At 40.5% G+C, this 13,871-nt stretch overlaps 1 protein-coding gene across 3 annotated transcripts in view; it reads right to left on the bottom strand.

The window, feature by feature from the left end:
* The window catches only part of FSIP1 (fibrous sheath interacting protein 1), a 184,573-nt gene extending 177,916 nt beyond the window's left edge, over positions 1–6,657 (bottom strand). For 2 of the 3 annotated variants that reach the window (XM_032856871.1, XM_032856873.1), the window contains exon 1: positions 6,472–6,657. The gene's annotated coding sequence lies outside the window, so the exon portion shown is untranslated. Of the gene's footprint in view, positions 1–6,037; positions 6,108–6,471 lie in introns of those variants that run through there. The other variant, XM_032856872.1, reaches the window with a different exon arrangement.
* Between the last annotated feature and the right edge of the window lie 7,214 nt (positions 6,658–13,871).

Here is a 13,871-nt window from a genome sequence, read left to right as displayed (position 1 = left end):
TGGCTTGAGAAGATACTCATAGAGCACCAAGCCTCTCAACCCAGATTTACTTCATCGTAATGATGCCTACCTAAGTCCTCTACTTTCTTCTGGTTTTGCCTTCCTTTTTGTATCTAGTGCTTCCTATTCTAGCTCAGCTCTCAGCTCCGACTTCTCCTCTCCTCCTTGGTATCACATTTTCATGGTGTACCATCTCCTGGTTACCACTCTTTTTCTATCAGTCCCCCACTTTTAAAACCTATGATTCTACTTCACCCTCAGAAACAAGAGAACAAAACCTACTTTCTCTGCTAGGGGACACACTCTTACTATCTGGCCCCCTATTACAAACTTCTATTTTTCGTGCGACACCATCCATAGGTCTGTCACCCCTCTGGTTCCCTATTCCGAGTGCTGTTTTCTGAAGCAAGGATTATTAGACAAGATGGTTTAAACTAGTGGGAGAACTTGAACATTACAGGCACCTTGATTCTTCTAAACTGTGCCCTTATTTAGGACCATTCCAGATCTGTTCAGGAATGCTAGGGTATCATGTGTGCTGAGAAAATGGAAGAAATAGGAGAATTCCAGAGTTTGCCTTCTCATACTTAGCTTTACATGTAAATGGATCTTCCAATGATCCTTCCCTAAATTTCATAATCTCCCTAAATTTCTATTAATTATGAATTAAACCGTTTCTCTCATAACAGAAAGAGGAAAGACAATTGCCTCTGGCCCCAGTAAGTGTAAACAATGTCCTTTTTTTACCCTACACAATGACTCATCTTTCTTTCTTTTTTTGAACAGCAGAGGCAGAGTCCAGGGAAGTTTTGGATATAGGAGGAAGCATAAACATCAATAATGTGTTGCTCCTCCAAGGCACACAGAGGGATAATATGATTTGTCAATGTGCCAAAGCCGATGCTTAAGCGACCAGTAGGTCAACTCTTTCCATCTTAGCAAATGAAAAAGGCATTGATCTCAACATTATTCAAACTTGGCAAAAGCATCTGGGCTCACTCAGGAAGGCGCTGACATTATTATTGTGGGATGACGGATCACCCTGGCCCATCACGTCACAATCAAAAAGCGTAAGTACTGAAAGGCCAAAAGTCTTGTAAATGCCATGAGCAGGCTGTCAAGGGAGACTGATTGCAGCTTACAGGGGGAGCAATGAGATGGAAAAGTTTGCAGAGCCAGTATAATACCTGTCAGTAAAGGGAGAAGAACAGAGAACCATCAATGACATGGATCATCTAAAAAGCTCCAGAAATCTCCCAGTTTGCTTTAGAAATAGGTCTGTTCTCTTATGTTTGTTCCTGAAACTAATAAATTAAATAAAATACAGTTCCCGGGGCGGGCGGATATAACTGACGATCTTATGACTTTGCCTCTGTAGAAAAAAATGGATGAGGGCCATTGAATTACGATCTTATTGATGGGTTTGAATGTCTAAGAAGAAATCTGAAGAGCCACATAGAAATTCCACAAAAAAATTAAGCATTGTCAAAGAAAGCAATCAAATGATAATTAAGTACTTATAACGACAGATGCACTAAATGTTGATTTAACCAAATATTGAGTCTTATCTATATTGAGTGTATGTGGGAAGGAGTACATAAAAGGAGAAGTAGTATAAGATATTAATCTGTCATGATAGGAAATCAAAGAGAATGCCCCGAAACTGATAGAGCCAACCCATAGTTAAATAAGCATAATATTTATAAGTTTAGGATGGTTGCCTCTGGAGAATGAGACTAGGTACTGCTTCTATTTTCTTCCATTGTAAATGTTATAGTAGAGTTTGACGTTTTTTACTACACTACTTAAATAAAAGTAAAAACTAATTTTTAAAATAATACATAAATGTAAAATAAGAAATCTCTAAGGGACTAAAAGGAAATATAAAAATAATTCACATAATAAATTAATGACTTACTAAAGATAACACCAAGAGCATAAATCAAAAAGGAAGAGACTAGTAGCTTTGAACACCTAAGCATTTAAGGCTCTTAAAAGTCAATAAACAAAGCAAGGGCAAAAATGAACTATTGGGACTTCATCAAGATCAAAAGCTTTTGCACAGCAAAGGAAACAGTCAACAAAACCAAAAGACAACTGAGAGAATGGAGAAGATATTTGCAAACGACATATCAGATAAAGGGCTAGTATCCAAAATCTATAAAGAGCTTAGCAAACTCAACACCCAAAGAACAAATAATCCAATCAAGAAATGGGCAGAAGACATGAACAGACATTTCTGCAAAGAAGACATCCAGATGGCCAACAGACACATGAAAAAGTGCTCTACATCACTCAGCATCAGGAAAATACAAATCAAAACCACAATGAGATACCACCTTACACCAGTCAGAATGGCTAAAATTAACAAGTCAGGAAATGACAGATAACTGGCGAGGATGCGGAGAAAGGGGAACCCTCCTACACTGTTGGTGGGAATGCAAGCTGGTGCAACCACTCTGGAAAACAGCATGGAGGTTCCTCAAAAAGTTGAAAATAGAGCTACCATACGACCCAGCAATTTCACTACTGGGTATTTATGCTAAAGATACAAACATAGTGATCCAAAGGGGCACGTGCACCCAAATGTTTATAGCAGCAATGTCCACAATAGCCAAACTATGGAAAGAACCTAGATGTCCATCAACAGATGAATGGATAAAGAAGATGTGGTATATATATACAATGGAATACTATGCAGCCATCAAAAGAAATGAAATCTTACCATTTGTGACAACGTGGATGGAACTAGAGGGTATGATGCTTAGCAAAATAAGTCAATCAGAGAAAGACAACTATCATATGACCTCCCTGATATGAGGAAGTGGAGATGCAATGTGAGGGGTTTGGGGGGTAGGAAAAGAATAAATGAAACAAGATGGGATCAGGAGGGAGACAAACCATAACAGACTCACAAAACAAATCTCACAAACAATCTCACAAAACAAACTGAGGGTTGCTGGGGTGGGGGGAGGTGGGGGTGGTGGGGTTATGGACATTGGGGAGGGTATGTGCTATGATGAGTGCTGTGAAGTGTGTAAACCTGGCGGTGATTCACAGACCTGTACCCCTGGGGCTAATGATATATTTTTGTTAAAAATTTTTTTTAAAAAGAATACTCACCAATTACCTTAAAAAAAAAGTCAATAAACAAATAAACAAACAAAAAGAACTCTAAATTAAACTAAAAGGCACCTGACAAAATAGGGAAAATATATGCAACACAGATGATACACAAAAGGTTAATGAATTTACATATTTAAAGAAATCTTACCAATCTGTAAGAAAAAGAAACATTAAAATAGAAAACTGGCTAAGGGCATAAACAAGGAATTCACATAGAGGAATTCACTCTTCCCCACATACACTCAATATAGTTAAGGCACTGTATTTGGTTAAATCAACATTTAGTGCTTCTGTCATCTTAAGTATTTAATTATCATTTGATTACTTTCTTTGACAATGTTTTGTGTTTTCTTGTGGAATTTCTATGTGGCTATTGAGATTTCTTCTTAAACACTGAAAGCACATCTATAAGATCCTAATGCCCCTATCCATTACTTTTTCTATATAGGCAAAAAAAAAGAAAGAAAGAGAGGAAGAGAAGGAAGGAAGGAAGGAAGGAGTGGGGGAGGGAGGAAAGAAGGAAGGAAAAAAAAAATCTTGCTAAATGTCAACATCTTGCTTAAAAAAAAAAAAAAAGTTCAATTTTCTACTTAAAGAAATACACATAAAGGGACCTGAAAGATGATAACAAACCAGAGAAGGAACAGAGGTGGGTTCTTCTGGATTGGTGGGTTTATGGATGTTCTTGGTCTTTTTTTTTTTTTCCCTAAGATTTTTATGTATTTATTTGAGAGGGAGAAATAGCAAGCACGAGCAGGGGGAGCAGCAAACAGAGGGAGAAAGAGAAGCAGGCTCCCTGCTCAGCAGAGAGCCCAATGTGAGGCTTGATCCCAGGACCCTGAGATCATGACCCGAGCAGAAGGCAGATGCTTAACCAAGTGAGCCCCCCAGGTGCCCCATTCTTGGTCTTTTATTTTACCTTTTGCTTACATGTATTTTTTGATTTTCTAATAATAAGTATACCTTGAAGTCATAGTTAATTTATTCATTGTAGAAAAATGTCTAGGAAAGAAACTGTCTAGAATATATTAAAGTATATTCAAAAATAAATAAAAATTACCCAATATTCACCACTCTGTGCTAAACATCATTGGCATATTTCTTATCCATTTTTGCTCTTTGTGTTTCCATGAAAATTTGACTTGTATATTTCTCACTTAACAACAATGAAGCATTTTCTTATTGCATTAAAGGTATTCCAAAAATAAAATATTATTTACTTCATGATATTCCATTAAGCAGATGATATATCACCAGATTCTAAATTGTAACAATCACCACTAACACATATCAACTTTTTATAACATTCATTTCAAACAAGATTAATTTAAACTTTTTCAGGTGTGGCTGGATGGCTCAGTCAGTTAAGCGTCTACCTTCGGCTTAGGTCATGAACCTGGGTTCTGGGATCCAGTCCCGCATGGGGCTCCCTGCTTAGCCAGGAGCCTGCTTCTCCCTCTACCTGGTGCTCCCCCTGCTTGTGCACTCTCTGTGTCAAATAAATAAAAATCTTTTTAAAATAAAAATAATAAGTTAATAAATATATAAATAATAAATATAGAAACATTCTATATAACATAGAATATATTGTATAATAAATTATTATATGACTATATAATTAATACAATTATATAATATTATTGTTTAGTATATTAGATTGATTGTAGTTGATTATTAATAATTATATAATAAATAAATTTTATACAGGCTTGTAAGAAATCCAATCACCACGGATCATTTAAACCAAAATGGGGACACATGGCTGCCATAATTTGGTATTTTGGATGAAAGAAGAACTGAAAGAAAATGAACGCTCCTCTTTTTAGTAATAATAAATAGCCAACCTTTAAAAATAGGGAATTGGGGCACCTCGGTGGCTCAGTGGGTTAAAGCCTCTGCCCTCCGCTCAGGTCATGATCCCAGGGTCCTGGGATCCAGCCCCGCATCTGCTCTCTGCTCCGCGGGGAGCCTACTTCCCTTCCTCTCTCTCTGCCTGCCTCTCTGCCTGCTTGTGATCTCTGTCAAATAAATAAAATCTCTTAAAAATATAAATAAATAAATAAAAATATGGAATTATATTTATTTTCATGGTTTTAATGTCTAAAAGTTATTTAACGGTACAAGTTTTTTTTAACTTACATATTTCTTGTGTAAGAAATACTTGCCCATGAGAAGCAAAAAGTCAAATAATATAGAAGAATGTACAACATTTTAAAATCAAAATTTCCAGGGTGCCTGTGTTCCTTAAGTCTGTTGAGCGTTGTACTCTGTTTTGGCTCAGGTCATGATCTCATGGTCATGGTCGGGGCATGAGCCCCAAGTTGGGCTCCCCCTCCCAGGACTCCACTTGAAGATTCTCTCCCTCCATCTCTCCCCCAATGAATGCTCTCTCCCTCTCTCATAAATAAATATTTATTAAAAAAAAAAAAAGTCAAAATTTTCCTCACCCCAAGAACAACTGTTAATAGACTTGGGGGATCTCACTTTTTTTAGGCATATGCAAACCTCTATCCTTTCTAACTATCTACTCCTCCCCAATACAAACACACACAAATGGCACACACAACTTCAAGTTAAGCTCTTTGTATGAATCTTCGTTTGAAGATACTAAACAAAATATATACCTGAATGATAGACCACACTGAGTCCAAGAATACTTGCATTTCAACTTGTGGTAGGACTCCACACTGTCCACCAAAAAGGTTGTACCAAATTACACCATCAACAGGGTGTGAACAAAGTGCCTCTTTCCCCATTCTGGCCTGGGGTCAATGGGGTTATCATCATAGCTTTTCCATCTTTGTCAGTCTGGTAAGTGTCAAGATATCGGTGAGTCTGATTTACATTTCTATGGAGTCTGCAGCCAAATGTTTACTGGCCACCTTTCCCCCCACGCCGCCCGGTGACATACCTATTCGCATTCTTTGCTATTTACGGTCTACTTCAAATGTCTGGCGATTAATTTTTAATGTAAGTTTTAGATCTTAAGGTCCAGAAGGCAAAGGACAGTAGGAGTCCCTGATAGACGGTCCTAAGGGAACGTGGAAATGCGGGCTATGGTCTCAGTAGAGGCAGATGGCTCTGCTCTGATTGGGCATGCCCGCTCCTTCCCAGGCCCCGCCCACCCTCGGCTGAGCCCGCCCCCTACTGGCCCTGGCCCTGCCCCTTCGCCCTAACAGCCAGTCTCCGGGCCCAGCAGCCAGACACGACTCCGCCCCGCCCTCCCATTGGCCCTGCCCCTCTTCCTGCCAGCCCTGCCGCGGCCCCGACCTGACTCCGCCCAGCTCACGCCGCGGCAGGTCGCGCGGCGGTAGAGGTGGGGTCCTAACAGCTATGGTGACTTACCTTCCCCGCGGAAACTCTGGGAGGCAGTCGCCAGTCGGCGGATCATTGACGGGCGCAGAAGCGTACCGCTGACACTCAGCGTCCCCAACTGTCCCCCAAAGGGGAGGGGTCTTTCCCGCCACCCCAGCTTCTCTGGAGGGGGAAGGAGCTTTGCGTACAAAGCTCTCCTGCCTCCAGGAACGCTGTTCCCTTGGCAACCAGAAGCATTACGTTTCCAGTCTCGCGAGAAGAGAAAAGGGCTGTACCGTGCGGAAATAAGGTGTGGGGGGCCAGGGATGGCGGAGAACGTTCTTGGGCCTTCGCGAGCTGGGGCAGCGCTCCTGTCTCCTCGGTGTTCCTGCGGACGCTGTGGCTGGGGAATGGGTTATTCGTATTTAGATTGAACTCGAAAGGAGGACGTCTAGAGGCTTATGTGGCTCTCTACCACTCATATGTTGCTCCGTAGGTCTCCCATCCTCTCTCAGCTGTTTCCTCCTCTGTGAAATGGGAATAATAATAATTCCTTCCTCACAAGATTGCTCTTCAGCTCAAAAAGATCGTGCATTTCAAATTCTTGCTATATTGTGGATTCCACGTAAATAAAAAATACTAGTTTTGCACTTTTCTTTTTTCGTGGATTCTCCCATTGTAAGCTCATGAAGACTTTACCTGGGTCCCCAAACTGATTTTCTTTATCCTCGGTATCATCAACTATCTGCTTGCTAGTATGGACAGCACTTTACAGCTTACAAGGCTTTTTCCCATACACAGCCCCTTTAGCCTCATTATTTCAGGTAGGTAGGATGTGTATTTTTTAAGTGTTTTTCAGTGAAGCAAATAGACAAAAGTGAAGTGAGTTGCTCAGGGAACCACAGCTACAATCTAGAGCAGTGGTTTAAAAACTGGGTTTAGAAACCTGGCTGTGAATGCCATTCATATACTGCTAAATCCTGTGTTTCTATCTCCAACCCGGACTTCTCCCCTGAACTCCACTTTTATTTAGCCGACTATAAGGTGTCTCTCCTTAGATATAAGAAGCATCTTGCACCTAGCATGTCATAAAAACAAAACTCTCCACAGTCACCCCCACTCCCATCCCACCCTCTTATCTATCTCAGTAAATGGCAACTCCATCCTGCCAGACTCTGATCAAAAACCTTGAAGTTGTCCTTAATCCCTCTTCCCCTCACACTCTACAATCAATTTGTTTTAAATCCTATCGACTTTACACTTAAAATATATCCAGAATCTAACTATGTCTGAGCACCTTCTGTGTTTACCTTCTGGTCTATACTGCCATCATCTCTCACCTAGATTTTTGCAACAACTTCCTTCCTCGTTACTGCCTTCCTTGCTCTTACTATTTTCAAACAGCAGCCTGAATGATGCCTTCAAAACCAAAGTAAAACCATGTCACTCCTCTGCTCAGGACTCTCCAGGGCTCCCCATATCCTGAAGAGCCCTTACAATGCACACGGATCCTAAAGAACCAAGCCCTCTGTTTTCTCACAGACTCTAATTCTACCACCCTCTCTTTGGTATACATTGCTCCAGACTCACTGTCCTCCTTGTTAGTGTTTCTGTGCAGGAATTTCTTCCCAGCATTGATAAAAAAATCTGTATGTTTTTCTAAATTAAAAAAAAAAAAGTTGAGAAATCAGGAAAAATGGAAAATGTGTTCTAATTCTCCTTTGAGAATTAAACTTTATCAATCAACATAGAGATGTTACTGAAGGAATCCAGTGATGTCAAGTCAAAAGCAAAAGCAGGAAATGCTAACATCTGTGTCAGAAGTTGAGGTTAACATTCTGGGAAAGATGCAGTCACAATCCAATTGGTCAGTCTTGCTTGGAGCTGATGCCATGTTCTAAGTGTGTTTTCTGGCCATGTCTACTGCCAACAGTAAGTCATTCTTGCAAATAAACAAAATATTAATAAGTTGATACTCATTATATACTTTATACAAACTCTGTGAGTGGTGTTCCAAGAAACAGTAAGTTTTGACTCAAAAACAAGTCCTTAAATTGGCAATTTCCAACCTGTGATTCTGTGAAGTGCTGTTAACCTTGCTTGAAGATTTGTGTGTTACTTTAATTAAATGGTACCCAGTAATGTTCTCTGTGTTCTCCAGCATTTGAATATTTGCTATAGGCTACAGTTCTTGTAAATACTTACAAACGCTTTTTAAAGATGAATCAGGGGGCACCTGGGTGGCTCAGTCAGTTGAGCACCCAACTCTTTGGTTTCGGTTCAGGTCATGATCTCACAGTTGTGAGGTCGAGCCCTGAGTCAGACTCTGAGCTCAGCAGACAATAAACTTCAAGATTCTCTCTTCCTCTGCCTCTTTCCCCATGCTCTCTCTCTCTCTCTCAAATAAGTAAAATCTCTTTTAAAAAATGATTCGGATAGCATGATAACAAGAATATGAAAAAGGGTGAAAATATTTTAAGAATAACTTAAGATTTTGAGAACTGCTGGCAGTTTTGATTTGTTTCTGCATCCCAAAGATTAGTATGTTGGGAATTTGGAAACGTAACTCCTTGTTGTTCCTCCAAGATGCAACAGTCCCCTGCACACATGTACACGAGCGTGTGTACACACACACACACACACACACACACACACACACAAACACACACACCCCTGCCTTCTGCTTCCTCTGCCAGGAATGTAGTTGCCCAACTATCCATCTGGCTCACTTCCTCTCTTCCCTCAGGTGTCTGCTTCCTCAGGTGGTTCTTTCCTGACCACCCTGTATAAAATAATAATCCTCAGGGGCGTCTGGGTGGTTCAATGGGTTAAGCATCTGACTCTCTATTTTGGCTCAGGTCGTGATCTCAAGGTTGCAGGATCGAGCTCGGCGTCAGGCTCCACAACTGGGCATGGAGTCTGCTTAAGATTCTCCCTCTGCCCCTCCCCACCTCACTCGAAAGAAAGAAAGAAAGAAAGAGAAAAGAATTTTTTAAAATATTAATAATAATCTTTACCTCCACACTCTTGCTCTGTTCCCTTGACTGCGTGTTTTTGTTATTGTTTTAAAATTTTTTTTTTTAAGATTTTATTTATTTATTTGCCAGAGAGAGAGAGAGAGCACAGGCAGACAGAATGGCAGGCAGAGGCAGAGGGAGAAGCAGGCTCCCTGATGAGCAAGGAGCCTGATGTGGGACTCGATCCCAGGACGCTGGGATCATGACCTGAGCCGAAGGCAGCTGCTTAACCAACTGAGCCACCCAGGCGTCCCTTGTTGTTGTTTTTAAATAAGGAGAAGAGATAACACTGTTTGGGTTCTGAAACTAAATAGCTGGGTTATCCTGGGTAGATCTTTAAACTTTTGTGGGCCATAATTTCCTCATATGAGCCGTGGTTGGACTAGTTTTGCAGTTCTTAACTCTACTGCATTAGAATCACCTGGGGAGATTTCATAAAATACTGTTAGGACTGTATCTGAGAGCAAACGAACCTGAAATTCTAGGGCTTCTCAAACTTTCACGTGCAGATAAACCAAGTAGGGCTCCTGTTAAAATGCTGATTCAGTGTGTCAGGTGGGACCCAAGATTCCAACAGGCTCCCGGGTGATGCCAATGCTTCTGGTCCACCGACCACTCTTGGAGTAGTTAGACAATAAATAAACTCCAGATGTCCGCACAATTCTAATATTCCATGAATAAAGGCCACTCTTTCCATTTTTATTTTTTACGACAAATGGTGCTCATTGAGAAAATAACATTTCAGATTTCTTGGGGATGTGGCAAGAGAAAACTAAGAGAAATCAAAGCTATGACCTGTGCCGCCTTTTTTTTTTTTTTTAAACCGTTGCTTTTAAAATATATACACAGAAGATACATAAAAAGCAAGTGAAAAGAAAATTCTGGTTCAATAGAATAGAAACTTAGTGTCTCCTCGCTGTAGTCTTACCAAACTAAGCACCCATCCATGTCATTTTCCACGAAATTCATCTTGTTTTCTGTCATTTGCACTTTGTTTATTTACCTCCTGCTGTTACCTTTTATTAACTGCCAGAGGCTGTAAGTGCCTTGAGGGCAAATTTTAACAAATTGTATTTGTTGTGTATTAGCACACAATACACTATGTCTTTGTTTTTAATTTTCTGAAATACTTCTGTTGCAGGTGACACTCTCCAAATGATTCATATTCAGCAGAGTGCCATATTTTTCTCTGCCGTTTTCTGAAGCGGTGTGTTCAAAAAGCCAAAATTTATTCTAGAAAGTATTGTGCCTTCCAAAATAATTTATAAAGATTTTTTCCAGAGTCAAGGTATTTTAAGTTAAAACGTCCCTGGTCTCACTCCAGATTAGTGCCATATGGCAATGTTGGTTTCAGATTTGGTTTTTGTTTTAAATCTGTCTCTATCTACTCTTGACCTTCCCTTGCTAAGTGGAGTCAGATTCGAATGAATGAGAGCAAGCCCACATTGTATTCCATCTGGATCCCAACTACCATTCCAGCTTTGTTGCCCCAATTCCCCTTCTCTTACCATAAGCTTCAGCCGAATGTGACAGCAGCACACTAGGAGCAGAACCTCATTAAACCTTATTATAGATTCTATGAGCTAAACTAGCCATTTATTTTGGAGAGCAGTTTAAAACATATGCCACTGGACAGCTCCCATGTCCCTATGGCTTATCATTATTAAAAAATAACATTTAGGGGGCGCCTGGGTGGCTCAGTCCTTAAGCATCTGCCTTGGGCTCAGGTCATGATCCCGGGCTCCGGACTCCGCGGGAAGCCTCCTTCTCCCTCTCCCACACCCCCTGCTTGTGTTCCTTCTCTCACTATGTCTTTCTCTGTCAGATAAATAAATAAAATCTTTAAAAAAAATAACATTTTCTGAGTGTTTGGGACAAGCCTTAGATGTATCATCTCACTTCATAACTTCCTATGAGGTGGCACTATTATTATGCAGATTTATAGTTAAGAAGCGGAGCACAGAGAGGTCAAGTAATTTTTCTGAGGTCACTTGGGAACTAACTGGTACTGAATTTCCAACCCATTTCCAAAGCCTGCTCTCTTCACCTCCTCACTGGACCAAATTTAAAACAAAACAAAACAAAAAACAACAAAAAGAAAAACCTTCTTTGTATCCACTAGATGGTGCTGACTGTCCTTTGTTTAAAAACAAAACGTTCAAATTCACTTTCCTTCAATTTTAAGGTGATTCAGGAAACCACTGAAACCAAATACCATGTATGTTTGAACTGTGCTCAGATCCATCTTTAAATAGCCATCTGAATTGGAAAAGTGAAAAATAAATCTCAAAAAAACAGAATGGATTTTTTAAAAATATCCTTGTAGATGGTATAAATATCTAATCTCAAATAACCATTGGTGACTTTGAAAGACTGAAGCTCTCACACATTTGAATTTGTAGAAAATCTGTAGGCTTAAAAAGAAGTCTGTGTTTTATTTCATTTGCCCCTTTTATACCAGCTGGACTCTCTCCCAACCCTGCACGGCCACAGTACCATCCATATAACCAAGAGGCATGAACAGGGAAGTAAACAAAGCCATAAAGAACAAAAAGCAAGTTCTGCAGCAGGTGACCCTATTTTTCTTCAAAGTAAAATGCACTTTTAGTATGTGTTTAGTACTTTTTTTTTTAGTACTTTTATCATACTTCAAAGTTATGAAATAAATTTGCTAAAAATGAGCTCTCAGATTTTGTTGTTCGTAGGGGTCGTTCCATGTGTTACTTATAATGCTCATTTTCATCCCTGTTCCCTGACTTAGCAAGTCTGGGGTCAAGTGCAGGAATCTGCATTTTGACAAATCTCTTGGTGATTCTGGTGCAGTAGAACTATGAGCGTGCTTTGAAAAACACTAGCTTAATACCGTTTTAAAGCGTAAACAGTAAGGCCACTGCTCTTCGAGGAGGCTCCGTGGAGTCCCCTGGAGGTTCGAGACACTGAGACCCTCCCCCCCAGGACCTCCTTTGTAAGTAGTCCTGAAAAAAACTGGGAAATGTTCTCCCTTCCCACTTCCTTGATGCTGAACCCTTTCTTCCCTCTTCCTGTCTATTGTGGAGCGCTATGGGAAATGGAGACGCCCCCCTTTTAAACATCGAAGGGGGAACAAGTTTGCCACTTCTCAATATCTATTGGCCCAAACACATAACGATACCCCTTGAATTTTTTAAGCGAGAGGAGTGAGCCCAGGCATTGTCATATGACATTGTTTAACTTGTCCAAGCGGTATGAATTTCAGAGGGCGGGTGGGGGACCCAAATTATGCCCTGAGACCAAGGAGACGCACAAAAATAAACACACACACACATACATGCACACAAACAGTGCAGCCTTCCATTTATAATCCAGAAAGCTAATAGAGGCTTGGTTTTTAAAAGATAGTAAATTAAATTAAAAATGAAGTAATCATCTAAATTCCAGAATGAATTTTGCGGGGAGGTCACCTTAGTTCTGCCCTCAAGAGAGAAGCTCTGCCAAGTGAGTCATTCACCAGCAAGGGAGAAATCTATTTCTCTTAGAGAATTCCCTGGCAGCCACTCTAGTTATCAGACTGGCTCCAAAGTTTGGTCACCTGTAGCAATTCCCTATCTATAAAGAGTTGCCAGAACATTCCAGAGGCTTGCTGCAGTTTCCATTGCTGGGTGCCAGTTGAGATTGCACTGCTCCACTCCTGGCCTGTCACCTCGGCCACAGGAGCGGATGAGACTGCTTGCAGATAACAGCTGAAGAGAAGTTTTGCAGTTTCACTGCAACAATCAATCCTGGGCTGAAACCCACTGTTTCTGAACACTGTCCAGGCATTGAGCGTCATGCTTCTCCTTGGGTTCCAAACCATAACTTCCATATGGAGCTAGGTCTCTGATCCTGTAGGGTTTAGGTTTTTGTTTTTTGTTTTAAAGATTTTATTTAAAATAAATATAAAGTTTACCTAATAATAGAAAATTATATAACTCAGATACTAAAAAATGTGTTTTAGTACATAGATCAGGAGACCCAATTTAAAACAATAAAAACAGGGGAACCTGGGTGGCTCAGTTGTTAAGTGTCTGCCTCAGGCTCAGGTGATGATCCCAGGGTTCTGGGATCAAGTCCCATATCAGGCTCTCTGCTCAACAGGAAACCTGCTTCTCCCTCTCTCTTTGCCCCTGCTTGTGTCCCCTCTCTCGCTGTGTCTCTTTCTCTCAAATAAATAAATAAAGGGCTGGACATGGGGCTCAATTGATCTCAGGACCCTAAGATCACGACCTGAGCCTAAGGCAGGTGTTTAACCGACTGAGCCACCCAGGTGCCTCTGGAACTCATGATTTTAAAATATGCCTAATCCATAAGCAAGATGTGGGGAGTGGAGACCAGCACTTTTATAAATGTCTTTTTTTTTTTTTTTTGACAGGAAGTTGGATTTATTGGTGGGCATGGATAGGGAGGGGATAGTGCCAA

This window comes from Lontra canadensis, unplaced genomic scaffold (genome assembly GCF_010015895.1).
Source record: "Lontra canadensis isolate GAN:19392208 unplaced genomic scaffold, GSC_riverotter_1.0 scaffold12, whole genome shotgun sequence".
Classification (NCBI taxonomy): Eukaryota; Metazoa; Chordata; class Mammalia; order Carnivora; family Mustelidae; genus Lontra; species Lontra canadensis.
Note: the sequence above shows the minus strand (reverse complement) of the source record. Positions and strands in the feature narration are given on the sequence as shown.